This window comes from Catharus ustulatus, chromosome 14 (genome assembly GCF_009819885.2).
Source record: "Catharus ustulatus isolate bCatUst1 chromosome 14, bCatUst1.pri.v2, whole genome shotgun sequence".
NCBI lineage: Eukaryota > Metazoa > Chordata > Aves > Passeriformes > Turdidae > Catharus > Catharus ustulatus.
The window spans coordinates 16182779-16198085 of record NC_046234.1 but is presented as its reverse complement, the minus strand read 5'-3'; the positions used below and the strand labels follow the sequence as shown (position 1 = coordinate 16198085).

The window sequence follows — 15307 nt, the reverse complement described above, 5'->3', positions numbered from 1 at the left end:
TTCAAAGGTTGCAGGGAATTTTCAAATCCATTGTTATACCTTGGTAATCTTTCCTCCTTTACAGGGTTCTTCAGCCCCACTGAGGATGTGATGTGAACGCTGTAAGTGGGAAAAGGAGATGCCTCTACCTGCTCTGCCAGTGCCCTGTAATGAAAAATGCTTTTGGAGCAACACTGGAAACAAGCCATCAAAATATCTGATTAAACCTCTTAGGAAACTCTCACTAATCACCTTCTCTGCTCTTGATGGAATGTATTTATGCATTATAAATATACTTACTATGTGTGTGTGCTCCATAAATCACACCCAGCACTTGTATATGATGTATAAGCACATTCTATAGAACACACACAAATACAGATGCCAAGCTCCCACAGAGTTCATCACTGGAAAATGTTTGAAGGATCTGATCCTTAATATTTAATGAGCAAGATGCTATTTCCTTCCTCAGCTTTTATCTCTGGTTTGGCATAGTCATTAAATTTGTTGTTTCCTTGCAAGATTATATAATTTATGACCTAATTTTAGATTTTTGTGTAACCGCCTTGAAACACTGGTGGTGTATTCCAATTTCTTCCAGCATTAGACACCAGCTCCAGCACGACTCCTGAGAGCTGCCCATCAGCAAGGAGTCACAGGCATGAAAGGAGAACAGCCCAACAATACTCAGGCAGCGTTAGAAGATTAGTTTTTGGGGGGTTTTTCCCTGCAAAAAAAATGATTTAGCACCATTTCCAAAGCTGTCTGTGGTGTTGGCAGGAATCCCCAGGTAAGACAGGCAGCACCCAGCAACTCCTGTTACTGAAAATATTTTCATGCAGCTGCTTCTGACTTTCAGACTGCTCTGGGACAGCAGCCTGCAGTGCAGGGAGGGGTGTCTGGAGGTGGGAAGGATGACACTCAGTGCTTTAAAGCCACTGCCAGCTCCTCACCCTCTGGAATTTCCTCCCAGGACCAACCTGGCTGCTGAGCTGATTTTCTGCTGCACAAGATGCTGCTGGATAACTCCAAAATGAATTATTCTAAAGCTGCCACCACTTTTTTTTTTTTTGGTGTGTGCTTTCTGTGTGTCCAGAGTAATTCAGAGATGCTGTAAATAGTGCCATGAACTTCAGGTATTCTGTCAATTTAAACCATATTGTTGGGAACAGTCTTTCATCAAATCTAATATATTGGCTGTTGCATTAATGCACTTTGAGAGCATTTTATCCTGGTGTTCCACAGGGAAGTGGCTTGTGGTTGAGGAAGGATTTGATGCTTCCTTTGTGCCTGCAGGGCTGTTTGGAGGAGTTTTCCTCTTTTTCCACCTTTTCCTGAATATCCAGCAGGGATGGGGTGCTGCATCCTCAGGTCAGCAGCAGGAACACAAGGGACACCCCTTTAACACAACAACTGCATGTACAGGGTGAGGGGGGTGCCTACATGAAAGAAAAAGCATCCTCATAAAAAGAGGACATTAATTCTTGGATTCGATAAAATTGGAGAGTTTGTCTCCTTGGCTTTAATGGAGCAGTTCCAGGAAAGCAGCAGAGAACAAAGTGTTTTCAGTATCACATAATTCAAGAGTAAAATCATAATTCCAATTACCATTGCAGGCACTTCTGGCCTTGGGAAACCTATGCTAATATTTATTATTATATGATTGACCTCTGATTTCTTCATCATTTACATTAGCAACCCTGATATTCTTAGTAACATTCTTTAAATCATAGAAGCAGGTGTCAACAGTGCATGATGAAGTCACATCCTGCAGATTTTTTATTTACTTAGTCCATTTTTTCCTGGTTAAATAACATTGTGAGATGCAGAATCTCACCTCCACAGGGTCTCTAGGGGTGTATGTAATCATGGAATGCATTTTCTATAATCTCACAAAATGAGTCAATCCTATCAGAGGTACAAACAGTTTTACAAAGTCAGTATTTCACTCCCATCACTGCCTGACATCATCTTCCACACAGCACAAGAAAATATTTACTTGGCTCTTTGACATGAATTGCTGCAAAGCCTTTGGAACAAAAACCAGAAAGTGAGAATTAAAATGGAATAACTTGGTTTAATGAATTTATCCTCGTTTCTGTGTGCTGGATTTAGATGTCAGATGATTTCTTATAATGTTTGGGATGGACATGGACACCTCCAATCCCTGTTCTTCAGTGAGGTGCCTACACACGGATCACAGAGTTACCCAGAATATCCAAAGCTGGAAGCTGATCCTCTTCTCCATCATCTAAATATTTTCTTTGCACAAGTGAGCATTTCTCTGGAAGAATTGAGACACTGCATTAATTTTCCAGGTGCAGGTGAGGTTCCAAGGGCAGCCTGGGGCTTCTCACTGCCTTCAGCAGAGTTGATAAAATTGTATTTATCCACAAAGAGACAGAATTTTTTTTTTCAGATTGTTCTAGGGATGAGTCAAAAAGTTTAAATTCTCTGTCTTCCACACCCACTGCTCATCCTCCTGCTGCTGTTCACTTCCAGAGAGCACAGCCAGGGGCTTTTCAGCATCTCCTGGGGAAATGTTCCCAATCTCTGGAGCTGGGGAAAGCAGCACCCACCCGGAGAGGGCTGTCCTTGATCATCCTTGCCTCTCATCCCTCACTTTTTTACTGAAATTAGATTCTTCTGAACTTGCATTGCCTTAAAGAGTTTACCTGCCTCAGCAGGTGACAGCATTCGGGATGTTTCAGGCAGATTTTGGTATTTTTAAGGTTTGTGAGCCTTATCCAGGTGTCAGGCAGGTTCTCCTCTCCTCTGTGGTCATGTAGCCCTAAAACCAACCTCTGATTTCTGTCAGAGAGGGATGAGGGTCAGAGCAGCCCCAGATCCCACTCCTGAATGCTGCCAGCGTGCAGTAATTTCTGCAATGACACAAGGCACCAAACACCTGCAGGGAAGCTCCTCGGGCCAAATTCCCCCGGCTCCAATCAGGATTTTTCCGGAGCTGGGACCTCTGGCTGCGCTCAGGGCGATCCTGGCTGAAGAGGCACTTCTAATCCACTGCTGAGAGACTTATTAGCAATGTAAAAAGGAATGGGAAGCAAGGAAAGTGTTCTTCCTGGCAGAAATGTGCTTTGGAAAAATTAGTTTTGCTGACAGGAGTAACAGGGTTAAACTCCTGACTGTGGGTGCTGTTTGTTGCCCCTTATCTTAGCCAAGCAAAGGGTACCAAACACTTTGAACTCTGTAAATAATTGTTTCCAAAGTGTTGGATTTTTCTTTTCTCTCTATAAATTCTTTAGAGAAAAGCTGGTTTCTAATCCTTTCTCTGCCTGTGTTTTTACAGCCTCTTCCCACTCTAGATTTATTTTCTTTCCTCTCTTTAGATTTGAATATTTCTTAGATATTATAAAAATCTCTCTTAAGGGGGAGTGCAGAGCTTTTGCTCAGATTGGGAAAATCATTCCTAGAGTTTTAAGAAACTGGAGAAAGATAGAGAAAAAAAATCAAATAGAAGAACTTTATTGTGTACTGTGGCAGATGCTGGGCTGTGGTGTGATGTGTGTCAGAGCCTGCCCAGTGTCCAGTGCAGGATTTCAATTCTGGCTTTTTCCCACTCCAGATTCCTGCAGAGTAAAAGGGTTGGACCTTTCACTCCTGAAATGAGATTTCAGAGCTGGGATTTGCTCCTCCCTTCCCAACCCCACCCTGCCATTGCTCTCTCTCTTCTGTGCTGAGAAGGGCATCTTTTTCTTGCAAGCACAATTTTTTTCTCTGTTTTATTTCACTTTTGCATTCACAGTAACAAATATTAATGCAGAGAGTGTCCCAGAGCATGCACAGAGTGTGCAGTGCCAGAGCCTGCAGGAAACCCCTAAACCTGAATAAACCCAAGCCAACCCAGGGATATGGGAAAACTGAAATCCTGGAAAAGTGAGACATTATTTTCTCCATCATCCTGAAAAGCTGTATGTGAATTCTTTTAGTTATCTGCTATTTATTTATTTACTTATTTTGGCAAAAGACACAAGTAATGAGAAATACCTCACTGGAGCCTGGGTTCTCCAGCATGGGGGAAGTAATCCCTGAGGAGCCCAGCTGGGACATTTTCCTTGTCTTCAAGTAGTGGCTCAGGTCTTCCTCGATGCTGGGAGCTCCCACAAAGACTGATCTTCTCTCCTCCTCCTTCAAACCAGGGCTTTCAGGTCTTGGATGTCACCAGCAGACCTCCAGGTGCTTGGATGATGCTCTGCTCCCTGCCCCAGCTGAAACAGGAAGGAATTTGAAATTTAGAATCATGGAATCATTAAAAAGGGAAAAAACATCAAGGTCATCAAGTCCAAATGTCAACTCAGCACCATCCCCATGTTCATCACTAAACCATGTCCCCAAGAGCCACAGCCACAGGTTTTTTGGGCACTTGCAGGGATGGTGACTCCATCATTGCTTTGGGCAGCCCATTCCAATGCTTTACCCCCTTTCCATGAAGAAAGATTCTCTAAAATCCAATCTAAGCCTCCCCTGGTGCAACTTGAGGCTGTTCCCTCCTTGTTCCCTGGGAGCAGAGCCTGAACCCCTCCCTGCCCCTCCTGTCAGGGAGTTGTGCAGAGCCACAAGGTCCCCCCTGATCCCCCTTTTCTCCAGGCTGAGCCCCTTCCCAGCTCCCTCAGCCCCTCCTGGTGCTCCAGCTCCATTCCCAGCTCCATTCCCAGCTCCATTCCCAGCTCCATTCCCATCCCTGGACTCACTCCAACCCCTCGAATTCTCTCTTGCAGCAAATGACCCAACACCTGACACAGCATTTGAGGAGGGGCTGGAATTTTTCTTCCCCTGGAAAAAAAAAATTCCCAAACAAAATAAATCTCTGATTTTTGAGAAGGCACCTTCCAGCAGAGTGGGAATGTTTGTGCTCCATGCCATCCATCAGGGCTGGAGTGACTCTTGGGGCTGTGCTGGGGGATTTCTGCTCTGACAGTTTTTGGCTCCTTTAGGTTCCCCCAGAGCTGCATGGAATATGTAATGCCCTGCACGGTGCTGACAGGGAACTTCAGTGCAGATTGAAGGAGAGATCCTCTCCCTGCATCACTTTGTTTTGTGCTGCTCTAAAATCATTTTCCTTGTTCCTGCAGCTCCTGTAAAGCCAGAAGAGCTCTCTCTATATTTGTTTCCCGAATGCCTTTTTCTCCTCTGCTTACAGCTATAAAAGCAGCTTTCCATGCTCCAAATCAGAGATAAATGGAAATCTCTGCTGAAGAAATAAAACACAAGGCTAATCAAATTGTGGCACAGGAAGCAGCCTTCAGCCAGTGCATTTTTGAGAGCTATTTTTAGACCACATTTTTATTTTGTCACTCCATATGGGAAGTCAAACCCATATGGTTTGGGAGAATGGGAGGTTGTGCTTTTATAGTGATCTCACAAACTATCCCAGCTCAGCTTTGTCCTTAAACTCGTGCTTAAATCCAATTGTCTGAGGTGGGACTGCAGCACATCAGCTGCTCCTGAGGCTGTGCCAGCACAATTCCCTCCTGAGGTGTAAAATGATTCTACATTTGTTAAACCAGTCTCCAGTTAACTCAGCTCTTCTTAGTTACAACTTTTCTCATTCTTACACCTTTCTTTTTAATTTCTTCATCTCTTCTGCAGTGTCCTGATGCCCTGCTGGATGTGTTTGGTCCAGCACCAGCCAGGATGCAAAGCTGAGCATCCACAGCCATGACTTTCCTGCTCTTCACAGTAGATGTTGCTGTCTTCCAAAAATCCAGATTAATGTGATTTTGAGGAATGGGACTTTATCCTACCCCCAAAACCTTGGCAAATTCTGAGCACCCTGATGAAGTAATAATCATCTAGAAAAGGTATTTTCCTTCTGTCACCCTAAATGTAAAAAATTGGAAATGTATCCTCAGTGCTCACCCACCAGAACACCCAGTTTATTTGTGCTAGAAGTTTTTCATTACACTGAAACCAAAAATTATGTGTCTTTTAAGGAATTTTGTGCCATGGTTAAAAGCACTGACAGGAAGTTTCTAACGTGGTAAATTTTAGAGGATCATTTAGTGAGTTTTTCAATGGTAATCCCAGAGTTTCTTCCCTTTGCAGTTTTTCAAAAGGTGGAATTAGACAAGCCCAAATGACAGGAAAATGCAACTGGATGTTTTTATTGGTAAAATAGTGAGAAGAGGCTCAGAAATGTGGGTGATTTGGTTTAGTGGATATGGTGGAATTGAGTTGGAGGTTGGAATGGGTGATCTTGGAGGTCTTTTCCAAACTTGAATCACAAACATGAATTACAGAGGCTCAGGGTAGCAAACACCCTGTGCTCTGACTTAGGGAAAAGTCATTTTCTATGTTAGTTTTTACTCCAGAATTTTATTTAACCTCAGTGCAGAAGCAGAGCTAAGGAAAGAGCAGTGCATTCACAGATAACATTTTTATGCCTTTTTTCCCCCTTAGGAAACAATTCTCCCCTTTTTGAGGGGATAAAGTGCAATGGGAATAGGAGTGCTCGGTGGAGAATTCCTGGTGGCAGAAGGATGGGCAGCATGGAGATCTCTGAGATGGTTTGGATGTCACTTCCATCAAGCAGAAGGAATGTTAAGCTGAAACTGCTCATCAAAACTGAGACCTCATGGATTATTTTGTTGGAAAGTCAAGAAAACAACCACTGATTGTTTTCCCCAGGGCAGAGATTTTGTGTTAGAGGAGAAAATGAGAAAACAACCTGGCCCCAAAAGAGGGGAAAAAGGGAAAACCTGAGATTAGAGCAGAGAAAAGCTATCAAAATTTGTAAAAGAAATTTGATGAAGCTCTGATTATATCCAAAATCCATGCTTGTTTTGAAATCCAAGGAACTACTGTCACATTATTTGTTCAGAGGGGCTCTGTAGTCAGAAAATCCTCACCACTTGTATCCCACTTTCAAAAGCAAAATGTGTTCCATTCTGAAATCCTAAAAAACACCTGGATTTATGATGCTTGGGAGTATTGGAATTACATGTAAGGGTTTTCCCAGGAATGTTGTTCTGGAATGTTTGAGTGACACAATCCTGGCACAGGTGCTGGGGTGGGTGTGGGCACAGGAGCACTTGAGGTGGGCTGGTGATGTCCCTGCTCTTCCTGGGTGTCCCTTGGGACATTGGAGCATCAGGGTCTGGGTAAATCCAGCCAGGAATCTGCCACTGACTTCAGCAGAGCTGAATTCCATCCCAGTGTGACACAGGCTGGTGACATGGAGTGATGTCAGGTCACTGATGGAGAACTGGAAAGATTTGGTGTCACACAACTGATCCCATCGGGTTCCCAAAGTTCACTTGGGATTTTTGACCAAATTTTCATTCCCATTGCAAATATATGGATAGCATGTTTAGGCATTATCCTTAAAAAAGTAAATAAATAATTTCTTTAAGAGATGGATGGTCTGTGTAATTTTGCATTCTAAATGTGATTTATATTTAAAAATAAATTTGCATAAAATCTCCAGCTCTCGATGTCATAGTTCTATTCGATCTTTAATTCAGATGCTCAAAAAATGTTAATTATTTTTACAGCTAAATAAAAGCCACACAAAGCTGCCAGGAGGGAATAATGAGATACACATTGTGCCATGCAGCCATGATAAATCCAGCAGCACCATGGTTACAGCCAAAATGGGAGCCCATCAGAAACCAGGGAATATCAGCAGATTTGATTTTGCAGACTAATCTGAACTGGGGGTAACTCATGACACAGGCAAAATATTTACCTGCAAGATAAACAGGGCCCTAAAATGAGGAGGAACAGTTGGTTTAGATGGCAGGGTTTAATATATTTTTTATATTATTCATACAACATATTTATCAGCCATTTTTGGACGAGGCTCTGCATAAATGCAAAATAAAGATACCAGAATTCTTGTAACACAGGGAAGTTGGCAAATTATTTGTTGGGGGGTTGCCAATGATGTACAGGGTTATAAAATATGGTTTGGCTATAAGGATGGGGGAGGGATATTGGGATCTCTCAATCATTGGGATTCTTAGTGAGTAAAAGGCTCCAAAGCCACAGATCTGGATTCACCAGCAGATTAAAAACTGAATCCCTCTCATCAGCAATTAACTCAATGAGGAGATAATGATCCCCAATAAGGATGTGAAAAGCCTTAGCTGGTGGCAGTCACAGAAGGGTAAATAAAAGGTGCAGAGAAGGCTCAGCCTCCTTTCCTGGTGAAGAGGCTTAAGGAATAAGGAACCTGGATTTTCAAGAGGACAAACCTTCCATTCCAGGACTTGCTGTGGCTGATGCAGGTAGGTCTCATCATTCTCTGGTTTTATCTCATCATGACTCTGTCTCCCAGTAAAACTGGGATTGTTTTGCTGTTTGTTTGCTGCTGGAAATATCTAAATCCACCCTGCTCTTCAAAGCTGGTGTAAAATGCACTGAGGATGATTTTCACAGCACTGCTGAACTGTTTGCTGAGTTATTATTGCTTTAATTGAGCTCAGAATTAAGGTCAAACAGTGTCAGTATTAAGCTTGGTATTAAGGTCAAACATTCCAGGGGTCACTTGATGATTCTGGAGGTGTTTCCCAGCCCTGATGATTGCAGGTTTCTGGGAGTGGGTCTCCAGGAGCTGGGTGGCTGCTCCAAGGCTCCTTGCAGGGGAAAGGGAGCAGAAGAGCAGGAGTGATGGAGGGATGTGCCCAGTGTGTATGGAGGAGTGACCACATGGAATTCTTGGAGGAAGCAGCTCTGACAGGCTCTCCTGCAGAGCCTCAGTTTTGCAGGATGTTTGTTCTAGAGCTGCCACTTTCCAATTTCATTTTGTGACCAAATGTGTACAGCAAACTTGTGGGTTTGTGATCTGCTGCTTTTTCCTTTGGGTTTCCTCTTCCACACAAAACAAAGAAGCACTGGTTTTGTGCTAGATTTTAAACTGGCACCAGCCAGGTCTCTGTGTGTTTCTGAGCACCTCATAGAGAAGGTGCTGAGCAGTTCGAGCCCCTGAAGGAGAGATCAGAGATCCCTGTGGTGCTCCCAGGTGTGGAGCAGCGGCAGTGAACAGGGACAGCCCAAAACTCCCATCCAAAGCTGAACTTGGTGCTGCTGATTTGGGCACTGAGTGGTTTGGGCACCCCAGAGAGCCTGGCCAGCCCTGCTGCTCCTTTGGAGGCAGTGCCTGAATGCTTTAACTGGCTGGGATCAGCACAAACATCCCTGAATTGTCACGATCTCTTCTGAGTCTGTTTTCTAGATCCAATGTCCACCAGGCATTAAAAACCCAATTCTGGGCTTTGGAGATGCTGAGGTATCTTGTTTCCTACTTGTAAAGGTGAATGCCTTCACCTTAAAATAAAATGTCTTCACCTCCAAGGTGTTGGAGCACAGGAAAACAGAGTGCTGTGAACTTAATGCCTTTGGAAGTTTGAAGGTATATTTAAATACCCATAACTTTAAGAAAAAAAGAATAAGATAATGCTGCTTAGAAATATTTAAAAACAAAAAAATCATGCTCAGCAGACAGCTCTTATGACAAGGTTCTGCCCAGAGTGAATTTTTATGCTTGAGTTATAAACCCTTGAAAAATGGGGATCCTAATACAAAAGCTGACACAGCTTTAACTAAAGCAGCTCTAGTAAGTGCTGCTATAATTATTTGCTCATTAATTACAAATTTTGCAAGACATGAGAGTAACACAAATTGGAAAATAGGAATAATTATCAGTAATAACGCCACAGAAGCTGGACACATTGAAAGTATCTTCCTCTTTAAATTTAATAATAGCAAGACAGCTAGAAAACTAATAAGAAATACATAATTGAAAATTAACCTTGCAAATCTGCTGTTAATAAACCATGGTACTCTTGCACTACAATAATTTTACACAGCCCTTAATTTGCATTTGAAGTGTTATTCCAGGTAATACTTTGTGCCTTCACAACAATTAATGTGTCGTTGAATTAAAACAAAAATGCCAGGGCTGGATTTGGGAGGAGGGAATGGTATATCCTGTAGTTTTTAGCAGCTCAGAGCTGGGATGGCTGGAAATCAAACACACAAAGGGGATTTTTGTGCTGTGATGCCTCAATGCTGTTTTGTTGTTGCTGAATCCGGGCATTGTGGTGTTCCATCCTCCCCTTGTGTAATCCTCCAGTTGGGCTCTGGGATCGCTTGCACGTTCTCGTCCTCGAGGTGTGAGGCTGGGTGGCTTGGGGATGATTTAAACACCAGGGCACAGGGGAGGGGGAGTGTGTGGTCCTTGAGCTGCCCAGCTGCAGCACAGGCTTTTCCCTGTGAGCTCGAGTGGTGTTCATGGAGCTAATGGGGCAGTGCTGGAGGCACTGGGGTTTGCTGGGCAGGGAAAGTCAGTGCAGCCTCTGCCTCAGTGAAAGGAGCTACTGGCACCTCGTGCCTGGTTTTTTCCCCCACTCAAAGGGAAGTGGCACTTCCTTATGAATGTTTTATATCTGTTAGCAATTGACAAAAGCTTCCAAAAACCTTAAATCAATCAATTTGCATGTAAAGATGAAGAGAATTGTTTACTCAAAACGCAGACTGAGTCAACTGCTCTTGCTAAGTATCTCCCACTCACAAAATAAACCTGATATATATCTCTGCCTGCACAGAAAACTCAGAGCCAAGAAGTGTTTAATAATTTTGGAGCTCATATCTAGCGAGCTCTGAGTGCTCAGCTGTAAGAAAGAATAGATTCTAGGACAAAAATCATGCCTGACAGCAGACTTGTATTATATTGCAATACTAATGGCAGTGGAGGTATATCCAGGCACTCCAAGTCGTGTATGACCAAGCAGCTTTAAAAAAAATAAAATAAAAATAGAAAAAATAACCCAGAGACCTCCAGTGTTTGGCATCAGAGTGGAGGAACATTGTACACAAACAATTGGGTTAAGAGTGTGCACTCCAAACAGGGTTCCTGCACAATTCCAAACTCCATCAAGGGCTGCATGTAAAATGTTGGCTTCTTTGTGCAAACCCACAAATCCTGGGGAAAAGGCCACGCAGGGTCAGCAATTCAGCTGTTTGCCTGCTCACTTTATGTAAGAGGTTAGCAGCAGTGTGCTTTTTGTCCCAAGCCAGCAATAGCAGGAACAGCTTGTTTCTGAAAGGGCTGGGGCTCCCCTCGTGCTGCTGAGAAGGGGTCCCGAAATAAACCTTGGATGGGGGACAGGCTTTGATTCGACCTCTTCTCCATTTATTTGGCTCTGTGGGTTTGACTCCTGTCGCTCCCCTCAGCCTCTAAAGCTCAGGCACCACCAGCACAGGTATTCTCCATTTCAATGCGTTACAGGGAATTTAAAAAACATGGCAGTGTGGGAAAAGAAAGAATTTTGGGTGCCCAAGCTCTTCCCCCAGAGGAGCTTGAGGGGTTGGATGGAAAACAAACCTTCCATCAGCTCCCAGCCTCTGGGTGAAGTCCCAACAGCATCCCAGGTCTCTGTGGCTTCAGCCCAGGGAGGGAGGAGATTTCTCCTTCCAAATACCTTTGGGATCGGGTACATAGCAAAAAATAGAAAAATGAAAAACTTCTTTACAATCTCTTCTGCTTAGGGGTAAAGCTTTTTGAGCAGTGGAGTAGCAGTGGCTGCCCCTGGATCCCTGGAAGTGTCCAATGCCAGGCTGGATGGGGCTTGGAGCAGCCTGGGATAGTGAAAGGTGTCCCTGCCATGGCAGGGGTGGATTAGTCGGTATTTAAGATCCCTTCCAGCCCAAACCATCCTGTGATTCCATGGTTTGTGTGAACTCAGTGTGACCAAGCTTAAACTTGCTGATGTGAAGATTTCCCTTGATCCATCAGGATTCCGAAAAGGAAGAGAGCAAGGATGGAAGTCCTCAGCTTAACCCATGTCAGGGTTTAACCACTCCATTTGTGAATGTAAGAATTGATAAGGGCTGTGGAAGGCTGGGTGGGTGGATAACCCTGCTTTTCCACTCCTGGGTCCTCCTGAGAGTTCCATGCAAGCCCAGAGGGAGCTTTGGGGCTGTGCTGGATTTGGGAGCTCAGAATCTCACCCAGCCCATGGCACATCCGAAGAGGAGCAGGGAATGAGCAGCCACAGGGCCAACCTTGGGAAAAAGGAGATGGAAATACCCTCTCCTTCTGAAAACCAACAGACTGGGGGAGAAATGTGCCTCTAATGCAGCTCCTGAGGCTGCCTCTGCCAGTGAATCCCAATCAGTATTCTGTTCATCCTGCTTTCTCAAGGAAAGACATAAAGGAGCAGCGTAGCCAAAAGGAAGCTATTTTTAGAAGATGGAGAGATGATTCCCCCCCCAAAACCATTCTGCTGTTATTTATGTTGCGTGGTTCTTGAGTTATTTATTTCAGTGGGAGTTGATGCAAAGTGGGATGGGGTTTAATGTGTGGAGAGATGGTGAAATCCATCCTACAGCTGTCCTTGCTATTTCAGGGCTGCCTTGGGAAGTCTTTCCATCCTGCAGATTGGAAGGTGGTTTTTTGGATGTTATCAAGGTGTTGCTGATGGCCAGAGGTGTTTGTTGTCCCCAGTCCCTCCAACTTCCACTGCCCTGAGCACACTCCTGTGGCTGGCACTGCAATATATTCTAACCTGGCACTTAAGCCACCCATATGCATCTTTAAAACACTAAAAAGGATCGTTCTGAGTGTGCTCCAAGGTAAAACTAAAAGATGTTAACACTTTTCATCGATCAAAGCTAATTTATGCAAACTGGGCCCTGCTGGCAGCTGCAGCAAGGTATAAATGGTGACATCATGGAGCGTGAGCTCTGCCAACCTGGCTCAGTGCTGGGATGACAATGGAGTGATTTAGCTATTATGAGCTCACTGAATATTTCATACTTAAAGTGGAGCCTAACCTGCAGCTCAGGGTTATGTGAAGTGCACGTTGTGGAGTTGTTTCAGAACAGATTTTGACACAAACTTTGCAGTTGAGGGAAATGTTTGAGTGACACACATATTGCATATGCTGTTACTCTGCAAGGCTGGTGAAAATCTTTTCAGAAAGGAAAACTCACTGGGGAATGTTTTCTATTTTCTATCTATGTGTGCATGTACATAGACACATGCACACCAAAGGGTGGAAAATCTGGAATGTTGTCTTAAGCTTTCTGCTATGAAATCATCACAGGAGAGGAAAATCACTTGGATCACACAAATATAGCTGCAGTTTTTAAATCCCAAACCCTGTCACTCTCCCAACAATGACAACAAAATACTGTAGATGTGATGGGTCATGAGTTTGAACTTTTAACACCAATTTGAGATTCCAGCCTCTTTTACAGAAACAGTGCTGAAGTGACCTCCCATTCAGTGAGGGAAGTACTGCAGCTGGTCTGAAAAAACATCAAGTAAAGCACCAGGAAAAGAAAAGCTTGTTGTAGTTGATGCTTTGGCTCCCCAGGTTTTTGGCTGATGAGAGAGGATGTGCTTCTCTCCAAGGCTCAGGGGCAGCCCCTACACTGAGCCTGGGAGCCTTCTGCTCCTTTGCTCATCTTGCTTTTTAAAAATTTCATTATTAATTGTCAGAGAGTTGGAATTACATCTGGAATAACTCATTTTCCTGCTTAGTGCGTGGTAAGAAGAGGCAGAATTTAGGCTGAGTGTGTTGGTGAGGAACAATATCCAAGAAAATCGTGTCCAGGCTGTAGGACAGTGACAAAAGAGCAGGTGGGAACTGGCATTCTTCCAGCCAAAACCATAGGCAGGATGCTTTTATGTATTTGGGATATACAGGGGTTGTGGGAGGGATAACTTGCTAACCTTGGCCACTGCAGCAGGAGGTTGGGACAGCTGAACCATGAGGTTTTCATATCAAGGTGAGTTTATCCACTTTTCAGACCCTTTAAAGGACAGGAAGGAATCCTTTGGGATTATCCTAGGAATATGGTGATGTTTGCATCAGCAGTTTAAGTCTAGGACTGGCAAAGTTTCATCCTTGATGACCTCAAGGACCAGGTTGGTGTTCTCTTCTGGAGAGAACAAGGACAACGAGTATCCCAGAGGAGATGTGGCCAAATCCTGCAGAGTGCCTCACTGTCTGGAAAAATGACTTTTTAACCCTCTAAGTCTGTCAGGTTCTGTGTCTGGTTGCACATTGTTGGCCACCAGCAGCCCGTGTTTGAAAGCTCATTTCTGCATACTTGAGAAATTTCATATTTAGGGAAGGTGCTAATGGTTTTTTGTAGCCACATTTGAGGCAGTTTTGCAATATCTTCCATAGCAGTGAAATGACCTCTCAGCACTTATCCAAAGCAATCATTATTAGTTCAAATAATTAAAATATAGTGATACAAAAAATATTCATCAGTATGATTCTTTAAGTTGAATTAGAGCAAGACAGAGAAATGCAAATCCAGAACTGTAGGATTTTTAGTTTATTTCAATGCTACTTCAGGATCTTTTCCTGCCCACAATGAATTTCCACTGTTCCTTACAGCTAATTTTATGGTTTTTCAATCAGAATTAGTTCAAGGCACTAGAAAACATCCTTTGTTCCTATATTGATAGGAACGCAGTATTCTCCTTTCTTCCTGTTTGGCCTCCTCTGCCCTGGATGCAACGGGAGTAAACACAGTGGAAGGATTTGTATTCCAACAAAGAAGAACAATTGCAGCAGTGTTTAAATTCACAAGGTTTGAGGATTGTAATTGGAGTTTATTTGAGAGTGGGGGGAGGAAATGTTTATCCCACTTCATTTTAGAGGTTCTCCCTTTGCCTTATCCCTGCTTATCACAGAGGGACAAACATCTTTCCCTGTAATGGAAATAATTCTGATTCTATTCCAAAAAACAGCCTGGAAACCATGAGATCCAGGGAATAGGCTTCTCCCTCTAGTGGTAGCAGAAAGGCAGATGCAGAATTCTTGGACCAGGTAGTTTCTTCTATTTTTTTCTTCCTTTGGGAAATCATACGAGCTGCTGTTTATTTACAGCTTCAAAGAAATAGGAATATGGCAAAAAATATCTGCAGCTGCGTCCTGGTTCTCTGTAGCCATTGAAATACTTTAAAACCAACACACTGAATGGTGTTTCTCTAATTTTTAAGAAGACCTTAAGGCTCAGAGTGCAACAGAGACAACTTGAGAAACACAAGTTGTGGTTAGTTTGGTGTCCTGCTAATTCCTGGTGGCAGAACCATGGAGCAGATGCTGTACTTGGGAATAAGTGCTGGAATTAGTTCAGCATCCCTTCCTGCAATGCCTGGCACTGGGCCTGCAGAGAGAGAGAGGGATGGGGATATTCAGAGCTGCCTTGAGCACTGTTTGAATCACATCTGGGGCTCCTGTGCTTATTGGACACATAAAATGTAAACCCACTAAACTGCCCTTGTGCCCCAATAGGAAAAAAAAATTGTACCTATGAGCAGGAGAGGCTGAACACCTCCTCTAAG

At 43.6% G+C, this 15307-nt stretch overlaps 1 long non-coding RNA gene across 12 annotated transcripts in view; it reads left to right on the top strand.

The window, feature by feature from the left end:
* The window catches only part of LOC117002791, an 85780-nt gene extending 78358 nt beyond the window's left edge, over positions 1-7422 (top strand). For 11 of the 12 annotated variants that reach the window (XR_004419397.1, XR_004419403.1, XR_004419404.1 and 8 more), the window contains 3 exons: positions 65-2303; positions 5587-5798; positions 6397-7422. This is a non-coding gene — a long non-coding RNA (uncharacterized LOC117002791). The remainder of the gene's footprint in view (positions 1-64; positions 2304-5586; positions 5799-6396) is intronic. The other variant, XR_004419399.1, reaches the window with a different exon arrangement.
* The last annotated feature ends 7885 nt before the right edge of the window (positions 7423-15307 follow it).